Below are 19,841 nucleotides of genomic sequence, written 5' to 3'. Positions count from 1 at the left end.
TGTGACCTAAAGCCCCCATTCTAAATCACATGGTTTGTCCTTTTTAGTGTAGCCAATTCCTGCCCTAAACAAAGATATTCCTATCAGGTATAACATAGATTGCCTTCAAGAAGCTTAAGGTAAAGGCAGTTTTTCTCTTTGACTAAGGCCAAGTTCTTTACTACACAATATCTTTCACCCAAATTCTGCAAACATTAACATTTTACTGCATTTTCTTTATTCTTGGCTCTCACCGTCCCTCTCTTTTCCTCCTTTTCTACTTTCTCCTCTTCTATTTCTCCCTCTCTTTCTTAGTTCTCCCTCTCTTTCTCCCTCTTTCCCTCTCCATCTGATCTCCTTCTCACACCCTTTTTTGTTTTTCTCCTCTTTTCATTTTTCTTCTTTCCCTCTCTCCCCTCCCCCTTTATATCTTCTCTTTAAAAACAAAGCCATTCTATATTCTCTTGTATTACCACAATCCAGATATGAAATACTCAGATTTTGCCAATTGTCCCAGTGTCTAACAGCAACAGAAAAGCCAGCATCATGCCTTAGGTTTCAGTCATCATCTTACATTCAATTGTCACGTCGTTCTAATTGGGAACTATTTTGTGTCTGTCTTAGTATTTCATGCCATTGACATTTTTCAGAAGTACAAACCAATTATTTTGCATTGTCCCTTTCTTTGGGTATGTTTGATATTTCCATTATAAATTCAAGTTAGGTACTTCGGGCAAGAATATCACAAAAGGGATGTCGTATGTCCCAGTGCATATCAGGAGGAAGGTGGTGATGTTCATGTGGCCTAGTACTGGTGATGTTAACTTTGGTTACTTGTTTCAAGTGGTATCTATGCGGTTTCTCACTGAAAAGTTATTTTTTCACTTTGTAATTAATAATCTTATGGGGAGATACTTTGTGTATAGTCCTGTTTTGAAACTATTATGTACTAGTTTTAACATTTATTCATAATTCCTACAGGAAAGAATTGTTTCTATAGTTGTTGTAAATGGTGATTTAAAAAAATTCCTCCTTTTTTTTACATTAGCTGGCTTTTTATAAAGAACAGCTTGCTCCTATATGCATTTAAAAAATTTATTTCAGTATGATCTCATGGATACCCCTTCTATTTTGCATTTTTTGTTAATTGGGTATATTTTATTCATTTTGTCTATTGTTGGCTTATAAGGTTTACAATGTACATCTTTTTAAAAAATTTATTTAAATTAGTTTCAAAATATATAGTACATTGATTAGACATCTATGTAGTTCATAAAACGGTCCCCTCAATTTCTCCCTTCCTCCCTTGGCCCTCCACCTAACCATCATATTAATGCTAACTACGTTCCCCTCTGCCATGCTCCCCATCCCCATGACCAACTATCCACTACTAATTTGTACTTCTTTAACCCTTCCCTCCATTCTTCAGTCCCCCAACCCCCTTCCCCTCTGTCTGTTGCCAAATTGTCTACTATATTTGTGAGTCTGTTTTTGATGAGTTGGTTCTTTTTGTTCCTTAGATTCCACATGTAAGTGAAATCATATGTTATTTATCTTTCTCTGACTTGTTTTAGCATAATAACCTCTAGGTTTGTGCATGTCATTGCAAATGGTAGGATTTCTTTTTTTTTTTTTAATGGCTGAGTAATAGTCCATTGTACATATGAACCATAATTTCTTTATCCCATCATCTGTTGATGGGCATTTAGGTTGCTTCCATATCATGGCTATTGAAAATTGTGCTGCCATGAATATTGGAGTGCATTGATCTTTATAAATTATTGTTTTGGTTTTCTTCAGATAAAAAACTCAGAAGTGCAATTACCGGGTTAAAAGGTATATCCATTTTTAATTTTTTGAGAAACCTCCATACTGTTTGCCATAGAGGCTGTACCTCTTTGCAATCCCATCAACAATGTATGAGGATTCTCTTTCTCTCTGCATCCTCGCCAACACTTGTTTTTTGATTTATTGACAATAGCCATTCTGACAGGTGTGAGAAGATATCTCATTGTGGTTTTAAATGGGACTACATCAAACCAAAAAGTTTTTGTGTAGCAAAGGAAAACATCAACAAAACAAAAGACAATCGACTGAGAGAAGATTTTCACTAAAGATACATCTGATAAGGGCTTAATATCCAAAATATATAAAGAACTTATAAAACTCAACAACAACAAAAAAAAACAAACCAATCCAATTAAAAAATGGGCAGAAGACCTGAATGGATACTTCTCGAAAGAAGAAATACCGATGACCAATAGACATATGAAAAGATGCTCAAGGTCACTAACCATAAGAGAAATGCAAATTAAAACTATATACTTCTTTAATTCATCACAGTCTAACCTTAGATAGTAGTATACCACTTTACATATGGCCAAACTAGCTTAAGACAGTACACTTTCATTTTCTTTCTCCTAACCTTTGAACTATTGTTTACATTGTGTCCCCAATTAGGGACTAGGCCACACATAGATGATTTGAACGACATGGGTTGAAATGTGTGTGTTCATTTATATGCGGATTTTTTTCAATCAATACTCTACTGTTTTCAATCCACAGTTGGTAGTATGTGGATGTGGAGAGCCAACTGTATGCATTGAACTTTGCCTTTTTATATAAGGGATTTGAGCATCTGTGGATTTTGGTATCTGCAGTTGGGGCTGGGGAATGCCCTGGAACCAGTGCTTGGATACTGAGGAGCAGAACTTAGGAGATACTAAGTTCTGGGGGAGCCAAAAGTTACACACAGATGTTTGTGCAGGGGGTTTGGTGGTCTTAAACCCTATGTTACTCAAGGGTCAACTATATTTACAATGGAGTATTATTCAGTCATAAAAGATAGAAGTTTTGATACGTACTGTCACATGGATGAACTCTGAAAACAGCATGCTAAGAAGCCAAACAAAATACACGGAATGCTTTACATAGAAAATCCAGAATAAGTAAATCCATAGAGACCAAAAGTAGATTAGGAATTGCTAAGGCTAGGGTAGGGAGGCATAGTGAATGACTGCTAATGGTATGGTAATTCTTTTTGAATTGATTAATGTGTTTTGTAATTGGATGGTGGTGTTGGTTGTATAACTTCATCAATATACAAAAACCCATTGAATTCTGCACTTTAAAATGTGAATATTATGGCATGTGAATTGTATCTCAATTTTTAAAATAATTAAAAAGTTACCTAGGTTGGTCCTTTTCCCCTTCCATTCTTCCATGTAGTACTTCATTTGAAATGCAGTTTAGGTCCTACATTTCTGATGGTATTTTATTTTAAGGAATTCTTCTTTCTTGGTAATTTTGTATTTTTTCTTTACGTGAAGCATCAACATTGTTCCATAAGTCAAAGCTACACAAAGAGCTATACTCAGAGAAGTGGCAGCTCCCTGCTTTCCACCTCATTTGCACACATCCCCTGTGGAAAATCAGCCTCATTGGTCCCTTAATGTGTCCTTCCTGTGCTGCTTTTTGCACAGAGGAACAAATATATGTATATTTTATTATTTTCTCTTTTTTATATAAAAATCAGCATTCCCTAGTTGCTTTTCTGAAGTTTTTGTTTTGTTTTGTTTTGTTTGTTTTTTGTTTTTTTAAATATGGCCTGGAAATTACTGCAGATCTATCCATAGAGATCTTCCTCATTGGGGGGGAAAAAAAAAAACTTTATAGTGTTCCCAGTAGGTAATCTATCAATTTATTCAACCACTCATCTATATATGGTTATATATAGGTTAGTTTCCATATTTTGTACTTAACAGAGTTGCAAAGAAAATATGAACAATGGTATGCATTTTGATGTTGCAGATATGTTCTTAGAGGTAAGAATATTATGTCAGAAGGTAAATACATAAGCAGTTTTATTTAAAAATTGCCAAATTTTCCTTCATGGAACTTACACCACTTTGTATTTCCACCAGCAATGTGTAAGAGGTCTGTTTCCTAACAACTTCTCCAACAGAGTTTGTTGTTTCACATTTTTATTTTCGACAATTGGATAGGTGAGAAATTACCTTACTTTAGTTATAGTTTTATTATGCATTTTTCTTATTATGGGTACAGTTGAATACTTTTTTTTAATTTTTAAGAACTATTTTTGAACCATTTTTGTGTATTTCCTGTCTTGCCTATTTTTCCACTGGTGGGTTGTTTTTCGTTTTTGTCTTTTTCCCCTAATTTTTAAAAGTAATCTGTATATTAGGGATACTAGCTCTTATCTGTTATATGTATTGCAAATATTTTTTCCCAAAATTGTCATTGTCTTGATTTTATTTATGTTGTTTACTTTTCTGTCATGTGGTTCATTTGCCACTTATTATATACAGTCAGATGTATCAGTTTCTCTTTTCATTTCCTTTTATTTCACTTTTGCAGATGGATTTAGAATCATAGTTAGAAAATCTTCCCTTGCTGTTGTTTTCTTTCTGCTTCATCTGGTATCAGTGTTGCTGTCCCTGTTTCCATTTTCCTGGAGTCATTTGACTATCCCTGTATATTTAGCCTTTCTGTTTTAGGCTTGTCTCTTGAATAGAGCATATAGTTGGGTCTTTATGAGCCAAATTGAAAATCTTCCCATTAATAAGCAATTTAAATCTTCCACAATTGTTGATAAGATGAATATGTTTGCTTTTAATTGTCAGATTATCTTATGCTATAATTATTATATTAATTTACTGTTTCTTTTCATAAGGTGTTTGCTATGCTTTTTTAATACAGAAATTCCTGAATTTGGTATTTAGGAAGGTTAATATTTCTCTTCTGGTGGTTATCTTTGTTCTTGCACCCTTTTTAATACCCTTAGTTCTTTCTTTTTTTTAGTCACAATTTGCATTTATATTTTTAATAACATCCCTTAATTTTCACTTGTTGCCTAAATCACAGTTAATGAGTTTGTCTTACTTTTCTCATTTGATCTCCATTTTCCTCTCATTTTCAGTTGCATTGTTTTTATTCATTGGAACATGCAACGCATAACATAAAGCATTCTTATATAACCTTATTCTTCTATCCTTGGTTTTAATCTTAGAATTGCAATTAACTATATTAAAGCTAAATTGCTAAAGTTTTCCCAGTCATTTTTTTTTTTTTTTGGACAAAGTTCAATTTCTAGTAGAGTCCTCAAAAAAGAACTCATGGAAAGAATTCTTTGAGCCCTTGAATTTTAAATTTAAAATATTTTTTTCATGTTTTTCATGTTTAAAGGATCATGGGTGGCTGGATGTTGGTATATTGGCTTTCTCAGTGATCCTACCCCTCTTCCTTGAGGCAGCTAAACTCTTCATATTTTTGCTGAATCTTGTTTGGCAGAGTTTCTTGTTAGAGCTATCTACTAGTCTGGGTGCAGGATAGCTTCCTGATCCTTTCCAGAGGTAGAGATGTTTTTTGTTTGTTTTTTCTTTTACTCTACCCATGCCACAGTAAGTTTTTACCTGTGTCCTGGTTGACAGTGTTTGATGAACTTAAATAGCCTAAGGCTTGTTTTCTCAGTCAGAAGAAGGATCCCGGTAGGTATTTGTGTCTTTCATGCAGCAAGAGCCTCTTCTTTTAGGCCTGCACCATCAGGAGTTTATCTCTGTTCTGTCCCCTCTGAGAGTCTAATGGAAGTTCATGGAACTCTCGTACCCTAAAAAGTTCTTGACATCCCTAAATTCTATATTTTCCACTGCTAAAGGTTTATGTTTACCTTTAATCTATCTGGAATTTACCCCTGTGTATTCTGGCAGAGATTGGCAAACTATTTAATTAAACCAATTAGTACACAACTAAACTATATTTCTTATCCCCTCAAAGTTGGGTTGCAATCATGTGACTTAAGAATTGCAAACTGGAATATCGGTGAAAGTTATGTAAATCACTTCCGGGTCTGGCCCATATAATCCTCTTCTATTCTCCACCCTTTTTTTTTTTGTCCTTCAGATGGAATTCAATTTCCAAGAAGACATTAGAAGACCCCCTTTTTAAGGTAAAGAAAAAACTATCAGCCTGGGAACTTAAATGACCAAGAATCAGTCATCAACCCTTTCCTTTACGTAAGTCAATTTTACTTAAGTTATCATCAAAAATATATAGCTGTTGTATGAAACCAGAGAGAACTGGGGATTTTTTAATAGAACAGGTATCATTACTCTGATGCAGAAATTTGTGTTGCTAGAAGAATGCCACTGTAACAAAAATCTAAAATACATAGCATTGGTCCAGCAGACAGTCAAGATTAAAACTAATATCCAGGGCTAGGAAAGTGGAGATGTGTGTTATGAAGTGACAAAATTTTTAAAAACGGCCATTTGCAATTGCTTGGAATGTGGATCACATGCCCATGAACCCCATAGCTCTAGGGAAAGAGATCGGAAGCGGAATGGTGGTAGTGAGTATTGATTGTTACTATCTGCATTTATCAAGGCAATAGAAAAAAGAGATGGGACATGGAAATAATTTGTTAGTTTGCAGGTGCACGCGCACGCACACACACACGCACGAGAATGGAAAAGCCACTGCTGCTAGTCCCAGATGATAAGAGATTATGCACCAATGTCCGTTAAGACTTCTGGCTTCAGCACAGACCTGAGTAAAGGTATGGCATTTCCTCCTAAACATCCTAGCTGTAAGGCATGGGGCAAAGGAGGGAAAAAATAAGGCAGCCTTGAGAATTATATTTAGGAAATAACTTTGGGAGATACTACTAGCACAGACCCCATCATGTATTTAAAGTGTGATAATAGACAAAAGAGAACCTACATAAGGGTAGATCCAGAACTATAAAGAATATTAAATAAGTAGTTCCTTCCTGATAGTAAGTTGAAAACAAGGAGATGCTCCTACTGTAAGATGAGAGAGACCTCAATATGCCTGCCAGAAGGATGCCATAACTTCTGTACACCAATGCCTTCTGTGTGTCTCCCGTGGTTCCTTTACCAGATGGCAGATCTCCTGTCTTTGCTTTACCATAGTTTATTGGATCTGGTAGTAGTAGAGAGATTTCTATAAATTGTGTTGTTAGTGCAAGTGTCACTGAACCTTAAGGAGCCATATCTAGAATGGAGAGAACCCTGCATCTTTCAGTGCTCTTTGACTTTTAGCTGGTTGCAATAAGTGGATGGGACTTTAGATTGTCTCACTTTGGGAAGGAGGGAATGTGCTCTAGGTGTGATAGGATACTTAGTAACCAGGAAAACATACTGTATTAAAAATTGGCTAAGCATTCACTGAATCTATTTCTTCTTTTCCTTAGATACCTGGTTAAATTACCCAGCTTCCTTGAAGTTAGACAAATGCTGGCCAGTGGAATGTGGGTAAAAATGATTACATGATTTTCACCTGCCCCACAAACTTTCCAAGCAATCTTCCACATTTCTTCTTTGTTTTCCAGCTAGATTTTGACATCCTGGGCAACCTTATAAAATAGATCTTGAAGATGGTGAAGTTTCTATCAACCAAGTTTCCTGCACAGTTGTTTGGAGCAAATCCCCCAACCCTACTACCTACCTATTGAACTCTACATGAGCAAGAAATAAGTGAGTACTTGATTAAGTCACAGAGATTTAGTGCATTTGTTACTGCAGCTAGGGTTACTGTAATATATGTATGATCCGTGGTTGGGATCTAATGTTCTATTTTTTCTACCATGAATATTGTTCTAATGCTATTTTTGAGAAGTTCTGTTATTTTTCTACTGATTTGAAAAGTCACCATATAATTATGGGATTGTTTAGGCTCTTTCCCTTTTTCACGTATCTATTTCTCTGATCCAATGTTACATTTTAAATTATTATAGTCTTATATTTTCTTTAAATACCTAGTATCCTGGTTTACTCATAAATCTTTTTTTTTTTTCCCTCAAAGTTTTCTTGGCTATTCTTATGTCTTTTCTTTACAAACAAATTTTTAAATTAGCTTGTAAATTTTATTTTAAAGAATTATGTTGGAATATTAATTTTGATTGTTCTAGAAATTATTCATTACCTGGGAAGTATTTGTATTTCATACATGACCTCTTTGTTCTCTAGTTGCATAAAACAGTAGGTTTGCTTCCATGAATAGGCCTAAAGTATAAAATTGTGGAAGAAATGATACATACAGGAATATGTTCAGTAGCCTAAGTATGACATCATCATGCAGAAATTAAGTAGCCTTAAGTCAGATACTGGAATGTTGTTTGTACTTTGAACATGTGTTTCTCTTCAAGGGGAAACTTGTTTTGAAAGAAAGTTATTCTCCATGTTGTTTTCCGGATAAAATTAAAAGGATGTTTTTCAGTAAAAACAGCCAAAACTTAGAGGGTCAATGAAGGGAAGAAGGTTATTTGTGTTTATTTTTAAACTAAACATGGTATGAATATTCAGAGTTTAGCTTAGCTCTCTCGTGGACAGAAGTTCATAGTCTTCACATATACCTACAACAACCGATTTAGTTCGCATCTGAAGTTTGTGTAAATACTTTTTAATTTTTATTTTTAAGATAGGCACCACCTATAATAAAGGACAGGTTTTCAGGCCCTATCAAATTTGTAAGCACTGTAATTGCATTATTAATGTCTAGAATTTACTTTCTTTAGTGCTTATATTTATGTTCTCCACTTTGGTATCTGCAAGGCTCTGTCCCTCAGTTTTTTAGGTCTGTGAAAATGTCATTTTATTAGGGACAGTTTCTCTGACCTTCCTTATAAAACATCAGCTAATTATAATTGCTCCCTCCTGGCTTGATTTTTCTTCTATGACAGTAATCACCCGACATATATATTGATATGGTTTTCAGTCTCCTCATCTGGAATATAAGCTTTGTGCATTCAAAGACTTTGTTTTTTTCTCTGCAAAGTCTCAAACTTAAACAGTGCTTAGAACATAGTAGGTACTCACTTAAATATCTGCTTTATTGAATACATATTCTATAAATATTTGAATAAATATTATTTCGAAGAAATAATATACAACTATTTTTCAGTTTATCAATGACCCCTGTAGTTGAATAGCTGCAGCTATCAGTTCAGAGGCTATTAGGATAACCCAGATGAGAGATCGGATGGCTTGGACTTGGTTAGTAACATTGTAATGAAAGTGGGAGAGAAGATATTTTATCATATAGAGAATAAGGTATGAATTAATCCTCTAGGAAAAGTATGAGAATAATTGAAATCAGAAACAGTGTGATTACTGGGCAGCCCTAGGAACCTATTTGGAGTTTATTGCCATTAATTTAAAGTGAGAACAATTATCATAGCCATTTATATTTTTATTTCTATGACCTGTTTTCTGACCATATTTATTTGGGACTCTTAGTCTTTTTCTTATTGGTTTGTAGGAGCTCTTCACATGTTAAAGAAATAAGTCCATTACCTATGATGATTTGCAAAGAATTTCATTTTCTCATTTGTCTTTTGACTTTGCCTAATTTTTTTTCCAAACGATATTTTATTTTATTCATATAATAAATGCTGTCTGGTTTTTAACCTTCTAACTGGTTATTTTTGTTATACTGACAGTTTTTGCAGCCACTTATAAACTCTCTGTTTTTAATAGTCACTCCATTGTTTCTTTTGCATTTTTCCAGGTTCCAAATTCGATCATTTTAGCATAATGATTATTTTACCTGCTCCTAATTTTAAAAGTTTTACCTAATTGGAATGGCCAGTGCCTCTAGTACAACATAAAATAATAATATGAAAGTAAACCTCCTTGCCTGTTTTTGACGTTAATGGGAATGCTTCTGAAAGTGCTTCCCCTTAAGCATGAAATTGACTTTTAGATTTAGATAGATATTTTTTTGCGATGTTAAGATCTGTTCTTCTTACTGAGGTGTTTTTTTTAAAAATTAAGAATAGTTGTTGAGTTTTATCAAATGCCTTTTAAGCATTTATGATAATGATTATAAGATTTTTCTCTCTTGTTCTTTAAAGACTTAGTGGAATAACTGAAAATAAAAAAAAAAATTTGCCTGGTGTATTTTAAGTTTTCTCTTATTTTTATATCTTAACTTATCTGTTTCAATTTTCACCTGAACTCAATTTATATTTTTCCTTAAAACATAACCATTTCATTCATGATATATGTATGTTTTATCCGTAAAGCTAAACAGTACAACCTGTTGATTTTTAAAATTACCTCTGCAAATTTGAGTTAGTGTACTCTTTTGTCTTATTTTACATATTTATATTTTGTACTTTTTTTTTTTAGATTAGTTAGTTATTGGTTTACCTAAATAAGGTATACAGTTTTTTCCTTAGTGTGCTTCTTAGCCATATCCTATACTTTCTGATACATTGTGATTTCTAGGCTACTAGTTTTTTCTTTTCCTACCTTTTTTCAATTGCATTTTAAATTTTTTCCCATTTTCCCTTTTTGCTATTTTGGAATTTTTTTTGACAGTTACTCTTTAAATGTTAAAGTGAATATTTTCTTAAAATTCAAATTAATCTCGGTAACTCTACCAGCCTACCAGGCAATACATATGCTTCACAACTCTGATCAATTTTTTATTTTGCATGCATTTGTGTTTTGCCTTTTAACTTTATCTCCAAAATAGACATTATCATTATTGCTTTTTATAGTCAATATTTGTAAAAATTTACTCAGATCTTTACCAGTTTCTTTATCAGTCTTTCTATGTCTCCAACCTTCTTTCTAGTCATTTTCCTACTTTCTTAAGTACATATTTTTCAATATTGTGTAGTGAAGCTCTGTTAGTGGTAAATCTCTGTGGATTTTGACTATCAGAATAATGTCTTTATTTCAGTCTCATTCTCAAATGACAGTCTAGTAGGGTAACTCATCCTGTAGTAATTATTTTCTCTCATCATTCTGAAAATATCTCCTTGTTTTCTGACTTTGTTTCTATAGAGAAGCCAGCTGTCATTAACATTGTCATAATTTTTAGGCAACTTTTGTGTGTCATTGGTTCTTTTATAATATGAAATATTTATATTTTTAACAGAAGCTATCTTTATAATTATAGTTTTCTGTAGTGTACTTAATACTCTATTGCTTTATAACAGGGGTCAACAGACATTTTCTCTAACAGGAGATACAGTAAATATTTTAGGCTCTGAATCTCATTCTGTGTGGCAGCTACTTGACTCTGGTATTGTAGCGCAAAAACAGCCATAGACAATGTGTAAACAAATGGGCATGGCTATATTTCAATGAACTTTATCTACAGAAATAGGTTATGTGCCTGATTTGGCCAATAGTCCATATTTGTCAAGCCACACTTTAGACAGTATCTATTTACTGCTTATTCTGAGTAATAATTAAATTAATACATTTCTTTCTCTTAACATGTTTTCCTCTACTACTGAATATTAGTTGGTGGTATTATCTTTCTTAGGGTTGACCTTTATATTAATAAATCTAACAGTAAACAGTAAACAGTGGATATATTTATCTGCTTTAAATTACATATTTTGACTCTAGCTATAAAAATATGAAGAACTAGCAAGCTTACCTTTTCTTTTCCTTCTCCTCTCAATGTTTGTTAGTTATTTCATTTCTACCTTATGAAGGTTTACAGCATTTACAGTCTGTTCTATCACCCTATGACAGATGACACAGCCAGTAAGTGGTGAAGCTGGGATGTGAACTTAGTCTGCGTTGTTAACAACTAAATCATCATGACATTTTGTCTGAAGCTTGGATAATCTTGATATTAAACCAAATTAAGATTATAGAGGTGTGAGAGGAGCCAAATCATTTATAAATGTGGACATGAAAGTGTCAAATAATATTGCAAAACATATTCTCTGCATTTTTCAAAGTTGTCCAGCATTGATTACCATGGTTAACTAAATTTTAGCAATTGAATTTGATTAAATACATCACTCCAGTGAGACCAATAAAAAAATTCTTTTCATCCCATAAAAAGTCAAGAGATTTACTAATCTATTTCTAAACAAAGCACTTAAAAATCTGGGAATAGAAGAAGGATAGTTTCTCAGCATGAAAATGGGTGTGTTAAACAGAGCCAATTTTGAACTTAATGGAGAAATATTGGAAGTTAGAAACATAACAAGGAAGGCTATTATTATAGTGTTAATATAGTTTCATTTAACATTGTTCTGCATGTTGAAGCCAGTGCAGTTAGAAGTAAAAGGAATATAATAGGTATAGGTGACTGGAAAAATAAAATAAAATTATCACTGCTTCTACACTGCATTCATGGGGGAATTTCCCATGAATTTTATTCAGTTTCAATTTTATTCACTACCAATTTGGTTATGGTAAAGCTGTTTTGTTTTCTTTTGTTTTTTCCCCTCATCTTCATTTAAAGTATCTATCCAAGTTCCCTTACCCCTTTCTTGACAAATATCCAGGACTGTTGAATAGCAGGTTATCCATAGGTGAGAAACCAGAGAACATTTTACGCTGCTTCCTAACCCTCTGAAAGCTCTTGTTCTTCCTTTATCTCACCAACTCCCTTTCCAGTTTAACTTCTCACTCTACCCTCCTTCTCTTTTATTTTCAGTTCCAGCTTTATTTGTTCTTTTGAAGACAGAGAAAACAGTATTACAAATATTTTTGTAGAAATTGCCTGGCGCTTGAGAGCTAAGATTTTTTGAATCTTTGTTCCTGAGTGGATATGGATTAAGAGTGGAGAAATGACAAACTGGGTGTAAATGAGAAAAAAGGGAGGGTGGGAAATAATGGGAAAACAACAAAATAAAAACTAAAACCTAGCCCTGCCACATTTGCAAATAGAGTTCTATACATAGTACATAGTTAAGATTCTTTGACAAGCACTCAGTAACTATTAGCTATTACTTCTTGAGAAAGTTATCTGACTGCCAACTAACCATTTCTAACCATTATCAATCTTTCAGTTTGTTTGCTTATAATTAAATTTATAGGGTGAATGCTACTACTACCTGATGTAGGATGCTATAATTAACAGGGAGAGGTATGTCCCCAAAAGGAAATTAGGGTGGTAATTTTTTTAAAAAAGTAGGAAAGCAAGGTGCTAGTCAAGAAACAATAGCTATAAACTACAAGCTGCATCTATCTATAAAAAAGAAACAAAACACCTTAAGAGCTGGAGAGGTAAAGTACCTATGTGTTAAAAGGGCAAGTTCTTTACCCCGGAGGAGGATGTAAGAGGTTTGTAAGAAGTAGTCAATTGTCTGGTTTGGCTGGAGGCAAGAATTCACAAAAGTGTCAGGAAGTGTATGAAACCCTGAAGTGGGAATTGGGGCTAGGTAAGGAAAGGCCTTGAATGTCAGTTAGGGTTCTTGAAATTTACAGGAAATTTTGAAACCAAATTTGAAATTGAAAAATCTGAGAGGCAAGCTATGTAATTATGTAGAGATTTAAAGTATGTAATATAACCACCTTGCCAAGTGTCCTTAGCTTGTATTTCCAGTAACTAGCCTCTTTGAAAATGTTCTAGGTCAGTGTTCCCATGATATTTCAAATCAACATTTGTGTAAGGTTAAAATTACATTTGACTATAATGGAGGGAAAATACTCATGCACATGACAAAAACAGCTCCAAAAACAACATTTTGTCTTTTCTTTTGAAAGAGCACAGCACCTTGAATGTCTTTCATAAGATTCCAAAACTATCTCAAATTACTAAAGGGAAGAAAAGTCAGTTATCAAGTTTCGTGTTAAATGTTATTTAATTGAATAAAGTACATCAATGAAAGAAACAAATAGTTCAGTTCAAATGAAGAAGCATTATGGAATACTCTCTCTTTTTCTTTTTTTTTTTTAAATCACCAATTTTAATAATTTGATAATAGTGCTAGCAGTGATCATTAATGGCTGCTAAAATAAGTAGGTGAAAATCTGATGGGGAATTTTATAGTAGATACATCAGACCGACAGCACTGAACTCACTGATTATTCTTAAAATCACAGAAAGATAGACAACTGGAGACATCATGGGCTTCCTCATATGACGCTGTTACAAAGGACATACCACTACCTATCAAGTCTTCTTGCTCCCCCAAATCAAACCTAACATATCTTGTCAAGTCTGTAGATAAGACTTTTTATAGTAAACAGAAAAATGTATTAAACAATACTACCAGGATAAAGTCTTCAAATCTAGAATGTGGAAAAATCTACCAGACAATAGGTATTCTATAAACATACCTATGTTTTCACATACATTAATAACAAGACAAAAAAAAGATAAAAGGGAAACATATATATGTATGTATATTTTAAAGTCTTAAAACACATAATAACCAAATTCAATGTGTGTTCCTTGTTTGATCCTGATTCAAGCCAACAATTAAAAAAAATAAATTATGAGACAATTGGCAAAATTTAAATACCAACTAGAGATATTTGATATTAAAAAATGTTACCTTAGTAGTTGCCTTAATGAAATGAATATATTATATAGATGACAATCAAATTAAATGGTTTCAGTATCATAAGGATGAAAGTATTAGTTTTGAGTCTAGATCCAAAATGTGATAGGGCAAAGTCCACACTTAGATTTTTCTGTCAGATTCAAATGAGACCAGTGTTTAAGGTTAAAGCACTCACATTGGCCTCTTGTTGACCATTGAGAGACAAAGAATTCCAGAGGACCCCCTGTAGCTGAATTGTGAAATACCGTATGTGTAAAGAGAGAAAAGGAGAAAGTGCCATTTTTTTTCACATCTCTAATATTCAGAGTTATTCCCCTGAGAAAATCAGGGAAGCGAGATCAGGGAATAAGGTCATGTGTGCCTAGCTCCTGATAAGCCTTCTCAAACTCTGGAAAAATAACAGGATAACTCCCTGAAGACTAAAAGTCATCTTTGGTCAGCCTGGGCCATGGTGAAAATCTTGGCTTAATAGGTCATTTTCCAGAGAGCAGGTTGCCTAAATTAGTGAAGAAGTTGCACCATATGTGTGTTTCCCATCCCATCCATCTGCCCTTAGATCTCTTATTTGCAGAGCAAATTTAACAGTTACTGATGCTCTCTCACTCAGGATCAGAGACTTCTGGGATGAGTTATCATACCTGTGTATTACTCTCACCTCATAGCATAACCACATGTACATTTTTCTATATGCTTGACTAAAAGAAATGGTGAGAACACTAAGAGAGAATATTGAGAGAGAGGGACAGGTATAACTGACTACTTGTTACTCTCACCCAAGCCTCTCGTTTATCACCGCAGTTCTTCCAGAACAGTGGTATTTTGCTGTGTTTTTCGCTGAGGTTTCCCTGCCCCCTTGCTCCTCCACTGAATTATACACTCTATGGGGACTATAATGTGTTAAAAGCACCGTGTTACTAACAGAATTATAGAGTGCAATGTTCTCCCTCCCTAAGGTACCCCTTCTCACTGGTTGTCAAAGACAAACAACAGAGTACATGGATGGCAGAGGGGTCCATGGGAATGGGTAGCAATTAGAGGAGCAAAACTTTTAAAGAATGACTCTTTCTTTGTTTTTATTCCTTTTTTTCTTTTTGTATTGACCCTCCTTTTTGCAATTCCAGTGCGACTGATTGAATAAGAAGGAACTGGGATCTTCTCTTACTTGTAAGGTTGAGGTTCCCTTCTGAAATGCCCTTCATGAAACACAGAAGGTGGGATGGGAGTGAGCAGGCTGCTTAGACCTGCCAGCAGGGGAAGGAAATCATATTGAAGGGGAGAGGAAGGTGGCATTACTTCATTTGGGGAGAAAAAGCCGGTCCTGAGATACTGAGAATCTGGGATTCTCGTAACAGAAATCAGGTAGATGAGCAGCTTGGAAGGAAAGGTTATGAGTTGGATTATATAGGTATTGATTTTATTAGTCTTTGCTGGACATAAATAAAGTGGCTTGCTGGCTCCTAGTAATCTTCTCATTGATAATATCCATAATAACACCCTCTTTCCCTGGTGAATCATTTTTCTTTCTCCCACCTTCCTCTTATACTCACACATAAAGTCGAAATATAGTCATGTGATTTGGATGGGAGCAGCCATTCTCTTACTTGACCCTGCCTCTTTGACCTGACCCTGTCTCCTTGACTTCTGTGATTGAGTAGGGAAGAACACTTGACTCAATCCGATCTTATCATGGAATCCACAATGACCTGGCCCAGAATTGGCATGTAACCCAGACTGAACCTATGAAATGCCTTCCCCTACATTTTTCAGGCTTGAGCTATAGGGTAATGCCATTTTCTTTCTGGTCAATAAGCTGTATAAATATGTACCCAGATCTGCAGGCAGCAGATTTCCATCTTCATGGAGAAACTAAGTCAAAAGAATGAAGTTGATATACAAACAGAGAAAAGGCAGGAGTAACATGGCCTTGATGGTGTTTAATTTCTTGGTTTCTTCTGCTCCTAGGGCAACCCTACCTCTGCCCTTCCTCTTTGATTACATGAACCTATAAATTTTTCTTTTGACTGAACAGGTTTCCTGTTACCAGAAACCGAACAGCCCTAAAATGAAAGTGAAGTGATTACAACTACCAGATCATTTATTTATCCATGAACTTTTCTTAGCCCCAGCAGCAACCCAACTGTAGATTATTATAAAAGGTTTTTATTCCTAATATCATTCCTCTAAAAAAAGATGGCATTGTAATTATTGAAAATGGTCGACTCTAATATTTGTTGTACATAAATTCACTAGTTTGCAAAGGACTCATTGGTAATATTGGTTCCAAGTTTTTCAGGCTCCAAATTTATGTATAAGTTCAATAAGATATATGCAATGAAGATCCAATATTATTTGATTCATTTTTTTTAAAAAAAGGAGTTGTTAAGCACTATCATTACAGTTGTCTTTAACCCCTATGATGTACAGTTTTTCATGAACTCTGGTTTGCCTTGATATGTAAAGAAATTGGGAACTAAACTAGCAATATTGTATTTCTAACGGTGACATTGGCATAGTCTTCGTCATTGTACTATTGGTTCAACTTTTGGTTTTGTGGTCTTTTTTGTCTCTGTTTTCAAAGTTGGTGCCTATTACCCATAGTTAAGCAGCAAATTATTGGCAACAAATTGGAAATATATGCATATATCTCTCTCAGTCATTCATTTCCAAGTTATTTTTTCCTGCCCTTGTGAGAATTAAGATTTATTTCAAACTTACTTAAATGATGCTCTTATGTATAACATAAAATAATTTTAAACGTACAAAATAAATGAACAATGAAGAAAATGATTGGTTCACCCTCAACGACTATATTTGAAAGAGGAGAGATTTTAACAAGGAATATCTAAAAGCATTCAAGTTATCTGACAAATAGGAAAGATTTAGATTTCCTTCTAAAATAAAACATGGTTTAGAGATTGAAATGATCGCTTCCACTGAAAGGATCATTCTACATCCGTTTTACCTATTTAATCATGTCGTTTTTAGGAAGCAAGACAGGCAGTAAATTGGTGGGTTCCAGGTATCTATGTGTCCTACTGCTCAAATGCTGCCGCTGTCATCTGTTTGTTTTAAGTAGTTTGCAAATGATCTCATTTTTATCAACTGATGATTAGTAAGGCATATCCCTGAATTTTCCCAGAGAAAATGGTTAAACAGGACAATAAGTGTTATTTTAAAAAAAGATTTTTATGGCAAAAACAAATCTGAGAAACCCTGGATCACAAAGATAAAGTGGTTTCTTTACTGCAGGGTTTCTCAGGATCTTTGACATGGTAATGTGCATTGTGAATCTCTGCCTCAGAGATAACATTTCCCATGCTTTTTTTCTATGTTTTTTTTTTTTTTTTTTCTGAGTAGATATCTTGTGAAACTACAATTCCTCAGTACATGCCTGAGGAAGTTAGTATTCTGCTAATTCTATAGAAATGATATTTTACTCATTCAAATTAAAAGAAGTATGATGTGGGTACTTTGTTTAAATTTAAGCTGTGAATTATTATAACCCATGTTGTAGTAATTTATTCAACCTGCATTTTAATCCTCTACTAACATCTGTAGCAAGAATTAGAAATATTAATAAATGAGTAACATAAGGCAGTCAGGTTTTCTGACAAAGGGAAAGTTCTGCCTTCTCCTGTTTTTGGTTAATGAGCCAATAATGAATAGGGCTTGAAATGCTGGACACTGATGAGGAAAGGGAAGTCATCTGCATTAATGAGGAAAGTTTATTCAGATAGTTTGCCTCAAAGCAGGCCAAAGAAGCAGGAAATTGTGTCACCAGTGATATTCTATAACTCAAATCTGCAAACTGCCAACCACAAACCTACATACATCTCTTTCACCTGCAAGAGCTCCCTAAAGGTGAATTGTTTGATGGGTTAATTTTACGAATTTTATCCAATAAACACTTGTCCACAGTTTGGAGCCTGTTTGTTCTCTCAGGTTACCAGCTACCAGGCTAATCCGGTACACATTTAAACATTTAAATAAAGATTACTATGATAGCACTGTTTCTATTTTTATAAATAATTTGTAGCTTGAGTTGGATGTGTCCCCTGAGTGTATATATATGCTTATGCATATTTCTTATAAATCCAAATCAAAACGGTGTGCTTGTTCTCACGGTGCCTGCTCTGTGTCCTTAGAAATGACTGGTAATGGTGACAAAAGTTAGGATCCATTCATGTATGATAGTTTCTTTTCTAAAACATCAGCTAGATTTTTTAACCATAGACTAGTTTAAAGCCATGTGAGCTTATTAAACAATTTGGTAATACAAAAAGTAACTAAGCAAAAGCACCAACCATACACATGGCTTTAAGATTTTAACTTAAAGTGGAATTCATATCATTTATTTATATGTAACAACAAATGACCACTATTGATATTTGAAATTATTTATTCAAGGTGTTTTTATATAATCTTGCAGTCATAGTATAGGCATACAGTAAAAGAATGTGAGAGTGTGAAGAAGAATATAAAGCCCTTGTCTGGGCATTTAAAATAAGAGCTCTTCAAAAAGTTACAAGTGTTTTACAAATAGGATTCCTGAAAAATTTGGAAGAAACTAAAACTTCTTTAAAAACATTACAATACCAAATGATATGTCACTTAGTTTGTAGCAAGCAGTTATATATTAATTAAATGTTTATATCCTGTGAGATAAGACAACACATTTTACATTCAAGTTGAAATAATTCAGCACCATTTTAACTTAAAGGATAAATGAAATGCTGTAGAGTGTTTAAAAGTGGCCCAGGACTTTTGGTAGCTGGGAATTAAATATAGTTGCTGTTTGAATATATTAATTGTGAATATGAGTTCTAAAAATAAAAAATATAGAAAAGGGGGAATTTTTATTTATCAGTTACTTTACTGTTAGTACCAGAACAAGTTATTTTTAAAGCAGGTTATCTTCTAAACAGAAATTCTGTGTTTGTATACAATTTGCTAAGATGAAATCTCAGTGCTATGATAATTTTAGTGAACTGCATTTCCTCTAAGATCCGAATATTGGGTGTGATTATCCTATGAGGTTTTAAAGAGAAAAAAAAAATTACTCTTTATCATAAATAATGCCTAAGTGAATAATTTACCTGATAGAAATTGCGAATAAAATTACATTTTAAAAATATAAGTTGGGGATTCATATGTCCTGGTACTTTTTGGAGATTGCATCCTAGCCTCCATATCAAGACATCTTTAATCCAGACTGTGGTCTGAATGATTGAGGCCACTAATATGGCATATGGAAGACTTACTAAATTATTTTTCTATTTAGTCTACTTTTTTCACAGTCTTTATTAGTTTAAAAGTCAGTCTTTTTTCTGTACTCAACATTCTCTGTATCATTTCTACTTCCTTTTCAATTGTTTTTTACTGAGAGTTTGGTGAGACTGGATTGCTTTTTATTTTATGAATAAGATAACTTTTACCAGGTAGTCATTTTCTGTGAGTTTTGGTGGTTATTCAGAGACGATATCCCTTGAGGCTCAAAAATATTGAGTGTTAAACCAGTATTTGTGAGTTATTTGAGAGTGTTTAAGGGTAATTG

Source organism: Rousettus aegyptiacus, unplaced genomic scaffold (assembly GCF_014176215.1).
Source record: "Rousettus aegyptiacus isolate mRouAeg1 unplaced genomic scaffold, mRouAeg1.p scaffold_m13_p_8, whole genome shotgun sequence".
Taxonomy (NCBI): domain Eukaryota; kingdom Metazoa; phylum Chordata; class Mammalia; order Chiroptera; family Pteropodidae; genus Rousettus; species Rousettus aegyptiacus.
Note: the sequence above shows the minus strand (reverse complement) of the source record.